This window comes from Pteronotus mesoamericanus, unplaced genomic scaffold, assembly GCF_021234165.1.
Source record: "Pteronotus mesoamericanus isolate MK-2021 breed Mesoamerican mustached bat unplaced genomic scaffold, CSHL_Meso_final contig_130, whole genome shotgun sequence".
NCBI classification, from domain to species: domain Eukaryota; kingdom Metazoa; phylum Chordata; class Mammalia; order Chiroptera; family Mormoopidae; genus Pteronotus; species Pteronotus mesoamericanus.
In genome coordinates, this window is record NW_026555060.1 from 12,447,498 (window position 1) to 12,457,582 (window position 10,085).

Sequence of the window (10,085 nt, forward strand, 5' to 3'; positions counted from 1 at the left end):
CCCATCCAGCATCCCCTTCCTTCCCTCACAGGGCCACCCACTTTTTCTTTGGATAACTCCCTCCCCACTATCATGCATGTGGTTTGGATAGGAGTGTCACACCTCCAACTCTAGGGTTAGCCCAGTTGCTTTTCAACGGTGCCACAGGGAATGGTTCAGGGATAGGCAAGAGGCTCAGATCAAGCTACTTAGATACTATCTGCTGAAGCTGCCTACGAAAACACCTTCCTGGAGTTTCTGTGGTGTGAGGACTCACCGCTGACCTTGATAAAGCCCATTTTTCTAAGATAAAGAAGCCAGTGTGAGGGCAGTACCAAGAAGAGAGGGATTCTAGCTTGGAGCCCTGAAGCAATTTGGAACCTCCATCAAGCTGGAACTGAAGGCAAATTATCTGTAGACTTCTCACTTAGGAGAGCCAATAAATTCCTTTTTTGTTTAAGCCAGTTTGAGTTGGATTTTCTTTTTTCTTAAAACCAAGCGTATGCTGTATGAGTGCATATATAGGGGCTCTTTGTTCATCAGGTTCAATATGTGATGACTTACCACTTGAAAAGGCATTTTAAATAATATTTTAGTGGGTTTACTTATATTTCTGTGTGGATATATACATATAAATGAAATAACTTCAACCTTGGCTGGTGTGGCTCCATCGATTGGGCACTGGCCTGTGAACTGAAGGTCACTGGTTTGATTCCCAGTGTGAGGGCACATGCCTGGGTTGCAGGCCAGATCCCCCTTGAGGGGTGTGGGAGGCAACTGATTGATGTTTCTCTTGCACATTAATGTTTCTCTCCCTCTTTTCCCCTCTCTCTGAAAATAAAAACAAAAAAATAAAGGAGTTACCTTCATACATGTGATTTTAAGCACCCCTTGTTTTAGAGTGTCTCCTGTGTTTTGGTTTCATTTTCTCTCACGGGAACACTCACTCATCCCCTCTTCTCCCTGAGGTCGTTAGCGTTATAGGCTGGCATGCATGTCTCCATGTCTCTATAATGATATGCAAATATTTGGGTATATTATTTCACTCTTGTTTTACCAAAAATGAGATCATCTGTATATCCATCTCTGCATGTTGCTGTTCTTATCTAACAATAGATTATCAAAGTCTCTCCACGCCAACTTAGATGCATTGAACGTCAGTTTCAATGACTGTGATGTGGGTTACCACAGTTTATTTAACCATTCCTCTAGTAATGGGAATTTATATTGTTTCTAATTTTTGCCGTTGCTGCAATACATACCCTTGTACAGGTACCTTTTTGTTTCTAAGAACTAAATACTAAGAGTTGGATCTATGGGCCAAACAAAATGTATTTTTTCAGTTTGGATGTATTTTGTAGACTGCTTTAAAAAAATCTGGAAGTTTACATTGCCACTAGTAATATGTTTGTGTTTTGCTTTCCCCCTGCATTCTCCATGAACAGCAGTAGGTGTTTACAAATTTTAATTTTTGCTACTTTGAAACTTGTAAGGTGTTCGACTGTTACTTTAGTTTGCATTTTCTTAAGAGCATTATTATTTTTATGTTTTTTTGCTATTTGGAATTGCTCTTTTTTGAAATGCTTATCCATATCCTTTGCCAGATTTTCTGTTCAGTGTTTTGTGGTTTTGTTGTATGAGTTCTTATATATAGTACAGATATTAACCCATAAATGTATGTTTTAAGCATTTGTTTCTTTTTTTCACTTTGGTTATGCTATGTTTTCCCTTGAAAGTAATTTTTTAATACTTTATACTTTCTAGGTTCCCCTACTTTTAGATTATACATACAATCTTAATTTCATCTGAGACTTGTTTTTTTAAGTCTTGAGTAAGTTTCAATTCACTTTTGCGTATGACACAAGATAGGGAGCAACCTTATTCTTCATATGGATAGTCAGTTGTGCTAGCTCTATACATTAAATAAACTTTCTATATCCTACTGAGCTAAAACATAACTACTTTTGTCCTGGATAAAATGCCCATAAGTACTTGAATCTACTGTTCGGCCTTCTATTTATGGTTTTTTGACCTTAGAAGGTAATGTATTTCAGCATAACTGGTTTTCTTTAACCCTGCGTATTTCACTTATGCTTAATAGAAACATTTTTAGAAGGGCTCTTCAGGTGTCACCAAACTACTGCAGAGTCCTGAGGAAGCAACATTTTGATGGTAGTGGCTCTGTAATATATTTATAGCTGACAGGGCAAGTCCTTTCTCATTCCTTCCATTTGTTTTTTATATATGTGTCTTAAAGATCACTTTATCCTTTGCCCATTTTTCCTCTTTCTGGTTTCTTCATTTTAAATTAAAGTTCTTTCCAAACCAGTGATTTGTCTTTTGAACTTGTTTGAAATATTGTGTAATTAAAATATTTTAAAGCAAAAATTTAATTATTTTAATCATTTCTTAAAGGCTGGGATTTTAATTGGAATACCATATTTCTACATTAATTATGAGAGAACATAATGGTAAGAATTGTGATTAGAAAACAGGATATCTTATCTGTTTATTCAGATTTTATATTGTTTTTTAAAAATTTATAGTTTTCTTTACATTGGTCCTGAACCTTTTTAAAAATTACTTCTGGGTATTTTTTTTTTTTCTCATTTTAGTATCTATCTAGTTGTTGCAAATAAGGAAAAGCTGTTGACTTTTTTGTCTATCCAGCTACCCAGTCAATTTGATACTTGGGTTTAAACTAGGGTTTCTTTAGTTTTCTAGTTAAAATAGCAAAAATGTAATTTTTGATTTTTAAAGATATGTTTATTTAAATAGAGAAAATTGCAGGCATCTACTTTGTTTTATTTGAATCTGTTTCCTGACACACGTGGAGGAAGCCTCCCATTTCACAGTTGCTGCTAAGTACGACCTCTCAGCCATCCACAGAGGCAACTCAGGCACAGCTCCCTGTAGCAGGGGCGTGGGTCCTCCCTGCTCTTCCCAAGGCCTGGCTCTTGGACCCCCAAGCTGCCCCTAGGACACACCACTTCCTGCTTCTTAACCATGTAGTCATAGTGACACTGGGCTTTTGTTTCTTTTGTTGCTAAATTCATGTTTTGCATTCATACAGTTTGGAAGATTCTTTTTCTACGTGCTGGAATACTTAATTTTTAAAAATAGGCATTGCCTGTTCGTTACAGGTTTTCTTCCTAATGATTAAGTGGTCTTTTGGAATCAGTGAGCTTGATCCCAGGTCAGTTACTTTACTGTTCGACCTTGGGCTAGTTACTTAACCTTTCTGGGTCTCAGTTTCTTCATCTTGAAAACTGGATGACATTAGTCTCAACAATATCATAGGGTTGTGTGGGCATTAAATGAGTTAGTGTAAAGCTTGACACCGTGCACTTCAGTATATGTTAACTTTCATTTTCAGCATGTCTTCTTAGTTTTTCTGTTGTTCCTTAAGTTAATTTTTATAATTCAAATAGAGAAAATGACGTATTTTTTTGAGGTTTAAAATTTTTCCAAGTGAGATACACTTACTGGAAAATTGTTTTCTTAGGTTATAGTTTCCTGTTCTGTGTGTGTGTGTGTGTGTGTGTGTGTGTGTATATGTGCGTGTATGCTCCTTTTTTTCTTTTGTAAGCTGTGTTTGTGTGTGTGTGTGTGTGTGTGTGTGTGTGTGTGTGTGTGTGTGTGTTTAAACAGGCAAAAAAGGTAATCTAGTGAACTGGAAATCAACAATGTAGTGATTTCTAAGTAGAGCAGATTTATGCAAATGAGGTCCATGTGGCGATACTGCTGGGTTCCCTCCATTGTGAAGACATGGATGTGGACAGCGGACCTCACCTTGAGCTGCTCAGCAGCCCTGAGTCATTGCTCTCTGAGGCTTCCATGTGCCACAGGATCTCGAACCATTTAGTTTGTCATGACAAGAGACAGTGTGTGTAAGCTCCTGACCACATGCATTTGTCCTTTTTAAATTCATGTTCCTATAGGCTGTATTTTCTTCACTAGGAAGTTTAAACTATTTAAATATTCCCATGTGTCATACTCATACCATCTTTGTTATTTTTAGGTTAGATACACAACCAGCATTTCTCTAAAATAACATTGATAAAGTCTTGAAGTGCCAGATAGAGAACATAGCCATAGACATTTATAGTACACTTATAAATGTCTACTTACATTTACCTGGCATCATTCACTTTTCAATAATAGAGATGTGATTAAATCAGGCATATAAATGACTTCAGAGTTATAATACCAATAGAACTATCAGCTTTTATTAAGAAAATGTAAAAATTTGAGGAAAATCAAGATGGTGGAGGAGTGAATGGAATTCACACTGACCTCCCAGAACCAATCTGGAATTACAACTAAATTGTGGAGAAATCACCTGGAACAAACAACTGAACAATAGAAGGGGGGAGCCTTATAACCTCAGACAGATAGATGAATCAGCATTAGCACAACCTACCTGGTAAGGAGTGCAGTAGAGACTTGAGAAAGTGGGCAGGGCGCCCACGGGCAGCAGCAACAGACGGATATTGAAACAGCCACTTGGATCCCCTTGAGAAGAGCGGGGTCTAAACCATAAGCGGGGATCTCCAGCCTACAGCACCAAAGCCCAGGAAGTACACAGATAACAACCAGCTGCAAAAAGCAGCAGGGTTTCTCTCTGCCAGAGACAGGTGGCTGGAGATGCAAAGAGCCGTTTAAAGGGCCAACACAAGTTTTTGTTTGCAGCCACTTACCCTGGTCTCCAGAAAAGGCAGGGGCAGAATGAGCTAGACACGCCTGAGGAGAGACTGGGGAAGGAGGCTCGGAGAGAACTGAGAAAGTAGCCAGCAAGATCTCGGTGCTGACCCATCCCCCATGTGGCAGCAGCCATCTTGCTCAGGCAGACCACTCCCCTGAGCAGCAGCAGTGTGAGAACACAATAGCCCTGCCCCCAGGAGGGAGTCTGCTCTGGCCTGGTGGTGCTAAAGCCTGACTGCTGAGTACACAGTGGCAGCCACAGATAGTAGGTCCCTGGCTAAAGGGGGTGCAGAGTGGTCTAGAGACACTTAAGGAAAGACTGGACACGGAGGCTTTGAGGAGAGAACAGAGAGAATAGCAGGCACGATCCCAGTGCTGACTCCTACACCATATGGCCGCAGCCATCTGGCTCAGGCAGAGCACTCACCTGAACAGCAGCACTGTGAGAGGACTTAATAATCCTGCCTCCAGGAGGGACAGTGCCCTGCCCTGTGCTGTCTAATCCTGACTGCTGAGTGCAGTGACTAGATTAACAACTGAAGGAGGCAGCCACAGACAGTAGATTCTTGGAAGTCTCCAACAGACTGCCTAAGGTCAGACAGGGTCAACATCTGACATCATCAGAGGCAGATCCAGAAAGAAAAAACAGTGGCCTCCTGCCAAAGAAGTTCACACCACAAAGTCAGGAAATCAAGACAGATCAGCTTAAGAATCAGAAGCAAAAAAGAAGAGTCTGACAAGTAATGGGAAGACAAAGAAACTCCCCAGTCAAAGGGAAAGGAGGAATCCCCAGAAAGAGAACTAAATGAAATAGAGACAAGTAAACAATCAGATACTGAGTTCAAAACAATGGTTCTAAGGAAGTTCAATGAGCTCAGTGAGCTCAGAGAGAGTTTCAAAAAACTACAGGGAAACTACAAGGAAATTACTACAAACTATATCAGCATGAAAAACGGCATAGAAAATACCAATAAGAGACAAGAGGAAATGAAGAATACAATTTCTGAACTGAAGAACACAGGAGAAAGGATCAAAGCAGGCTAGATGAAGCAAAAGGTAGAATCAGCGAGCTGGAGGACAATGTAGAAAGCTCCCAGAAAGAGCAAGAAAATGAAAAAAGACTCAGAAAGAATTAAGAGGCATTTAGGGAAATGCAGAACAACCTAAAAGGTAATAATATCCATATAATGTGGATACCAGAAGGGGAAGAGGTTGAGAAAGGGATAGAGAACCTGTTTGAAAAAGTAATGATGGGAAACTTCTCTAATTGAAGCAGAGAAAAAGTCGCACAAGTTCAGGAAGCGCAGAGGGTCCCATTCAAGAGGAACCCAATGAGGCCCACTCCAAGACACATCATCATTAAAATGGCAAATATCAAAGACAGAATCCTAAAGGAAGCAAGGGAGAAAGAGGGAGCAACATATAAGGGAGCCCTGGTATGGCTAGCAGCTGACTTCTCAACAGAAATACTGCAAGCCAGAAGGGAGTGGCAAGAAATATTCCAAGTCATGAAAAGCAGAGGCTGCAACCAAGACTCCTCTACACAGCAAGGCTTGCAATTAAAATGGAAGGTGAAATAAGGAGTTTCTGAGACAAAAGAAGGCTAAAAGAATACATCTCCACCAAACCAGCACTGCAAGATATGCTAAAGGGACTGCTTTACGAAGATGAAGAAAACGAGTCTATGAATACAGTTCCCTTGACAGTCACCAATACTTGGTATTACCAATATTTTTAATACTTATTAATCTGTGACAATGATGTGTTACTTGAAGTGTCACTTTATTATTTGTTGAAACTAAACTTGTGTTTGTATATTTCTTGACTGTTTCTATTATGTGTAAAAAGCTTTAAGTGACTTTTTGGTGTTCCTTATCCATTTTTTGACTAAATGTTTTTAGAATTTTTTCCCTAAAAAAAGAAAGAAAACTATTAACCCTTTTTTTAGATGTGTTGCAAATATTTTCCTATTTATTACTTGTGCTTTAACTTCTTTTATATGTATATTATTGTATAGTCTTAAATGTGTAGTAATGTCATATTATCAATATTTTACTTTATAGCTTCTGGGTTTGAATACTCCAGGGTAAGAAAAATATTATTTTGTATTTTCTCCTAAAACTTTTTTTTTACACACTGATTTTTAACTCACCTAATATTTTTTGTATACTGTGTGAAATAGGGCTCTGTGGATTTCAAGTAATAGTGGTCCATGCACCTTATTTGTTGAATAAGTCTTGTTTTTCCCATTGATTTGAAATATACATTTAATTACATATTACATTGTTAGATATATATATATATATATTTCTAGAATGCTCATTTTATTTCATTGATCTACTTGATTATTTCTGTGCTGGTGTCATGCATGTTATTTTAATTGCTGAGACTTTATAATGGCTTTAAATTTTTTACTATTTTATAATGGATTTTGACATTTAAAAAAATAAATGAATAGAATCAATCTGCATTTTTTAAAAGAAGAAGAAAGAGGGAACTCCTACCTTTGCGATATAGTGGATGGAACTGGAGAATATTATGCTAAGCAAAATAAGGAGTCAGTGAAAAACAAATACCATATGATCTCACCTATAAGTGGAATTTATTCAACAAAATAAACTAATGAACAAAATAAACCACAGGCATGGAAACATGGAACAGACTGAAAGTGCCAGAGGGGATGGGGAAGGAAGACAATGGTGGAAAGAAGAAGAGACTAAACAAAGAACATGTATGAATGACCCATGGGCATGGATAACAGAGTGGGAATTGACTGTGGGAGCGGGGGCAGGGGCGGTAGTGGGATGGGTGGAGGAGGGCAAAGGGGGAAAAAATGAGACAGCTGGAATAGAATAAACATGGTTTTTAAAAAAATGTAAAAATTTATTTGCATTCTTTTGTCCTTAGGTGTTATCTCAGAATGGATATACTCAATGTCCAAATTACTTGAACTAATTCTTTTTTCTATGTGATTTTACTATCTGTTTGATCTTACTTGTATTCAATTTGTATACTTTTTTCATCCCTTTTAATTTAATCTTTTGAACAATTAAAACTTTTACATGGCTCAAAAGTCAATACATATAAAAAGCTAAATCAGAGAAGTCATGTTCCCATACCTATCATTTACATCCTGATATCACGCCCTCCTTCTCCTCTGTTTCTTTGTCCAAAAATCATGCAGTATTTTTTTCCATTTCTTTCATGAAAGGTAGTATGCTGTATACACTCCTTTTTTATTTTTTTATACTTAACAATGTAACCTGAAAAAGCACTCCATGTATCTTCAGTTCATGGAGCTCTTTCTCATTCTTTTTTTATGGTTCCAAGTCCTCCATTGTGGGCTACACACTTTATTCAACCAGTTGCTCATAAATCGTCATGAATAACTTTGTTTTTCTTGTTTGTTGAGGATAAGTTTTTAGGGTAATTTAAAAAATCTTTGAAGTATATTTTACATAAAATGCACCCATTTAGGACTATATTTTAATGAGTTTTAATAAATATGTGCATTTATATAACCATTAGAACAATTAAGATCTGAAACATTTCTTTCTATTGCCAAAAAGTTTGCTTGTGTATAATGCTTTTTCCTCTCACTTCTGCTATACCTGATGTTGCCTAAGGCTTTCTCTGTGACCCCCAGGAAGATTGGCTCTGACCTCTACCGCCGTCTCCACTTGCATATATATTCTAGACTTCTTTTTCTCTTCTTTATCTATTAGAGGCATCCATCTTTTCCCCATTTTGCATAAATCTAGAAATATCTCACACGATGATGTTCTTCACTATTTGTTCTTTAATTCCTTTGACATATTTGTATCACATTCTTGGGAGAGCATACAAACTCGTGCTTGGATGTGTGCTGTTAAGCTGGAGCAGTCATTGGTCTTTTAACTAATGAGGTCAGTAGGAAATTTATTTTTCAATCCTCACCTGAGGATATATTTATGGATTTTAGAGAGAGGGGAAGTAGGGAGGGGGAGAGAGAGGAGAAAAACAACAATGTGAGGGAAAAACATTGGTTGCCTCCCGTATGTGCTGGGGATCGAACCTGCAACCTAGGTATGTGATCTAATTGGGAATCGAACCTACAACCAAAGGGACAACACTCCAACCAACTGAGCCACTTGGCCAGGGCCAATAAGAAATTTTTGATAGCGAAAATAATATGGTAAAGCCAAAGGATGGGTTTTGCTAATAAGGTCAAATATTTTGGAAGGCTCATATCAAGATAAGTGAGCTGGAAAGATAGGCAATGTTGGAAAGATTCTTGACAGATTTTGGGAGTGGAATGTGTGCATGTATGAGTGCCTGAAGTGGAGTGGAAGAAAAAATAGTTGGAACTGAGGATGCCAAATTGCTAGATCGATCATGGAGGTTTCTTCAATCAATAGGTAATACAGTTGAATTATTTCTAGATTCTATCCTGTTCTACCAATGTAGTCTGCCAAAATCATAACATTTTGGTTTCATAGTGTATTTGTAAATCGAGTTCTTTCTTGTACTAATTTTTTAACAACTTATTTTGGCAATGATTTTATCCAGTTACAAAATAAAGATTCTTGGAATTGTGGCAGGAGCTGTATTAAATTTATATAGTATTAGATTATAAACTGACATTTTTAAAAGTCTTCCCATTCAGAAAAACATGGCTTACTTTTCCATTTTTTAAGTTCTTGTTTTATGTACTTCAATGCAATTTTAGACTCTCTTCATAATATACCCTCTAGCTATAATTGTTAATGTATTCCTGGGCATTTTAATAATTTTTATTACTATGATGTATCAAGGTTTTACATTTTTTTCTATTTATTTTTCTCTATCACAGAGAAAAATTAGTTACTCATTTTTTATAAACAGCATCTTACCAAATTTATTATTTATGCTAATCTGGTTTTTGTTTTCTAGGTACAAAATAATATCTCTGAATAAAGGTAATTTTGTCTGATCTGAGTTTATAACAATAGTTTTAGTATTTTTCTTTTGAATGTGCTATTTACTTTTAATTTTAAGAAATGGTCCTTAATATTTTAGGAAATTGGTTTGGCTTCATTCTTTCAATAGTTGAAATGTCAGCTGAATTAAAAAAAATTTTTTTTGCCTCATATTGATATAAGCAAATGGTTTTGTTGCTTGGTTTAACATAATGAATTATACTGAAGATTTCTCATTGCAAAACCATCCTTACATTCTTGGAAGGTATCTTACTTGTCTAAAGTATATATATTTTTTCTTTTTTTCCCAGTTACAGTTTATATTCAGCATTATTTTGTATTTGTTTCAGGTGCACCGCATAGTAGTTAGGCAATCACATACTTTACAAAGTATTTTGCCTGATATTTCCTGTACACAACTTGGCACCATATATAGTTATTACAATATTATTGAGTATACAGTGG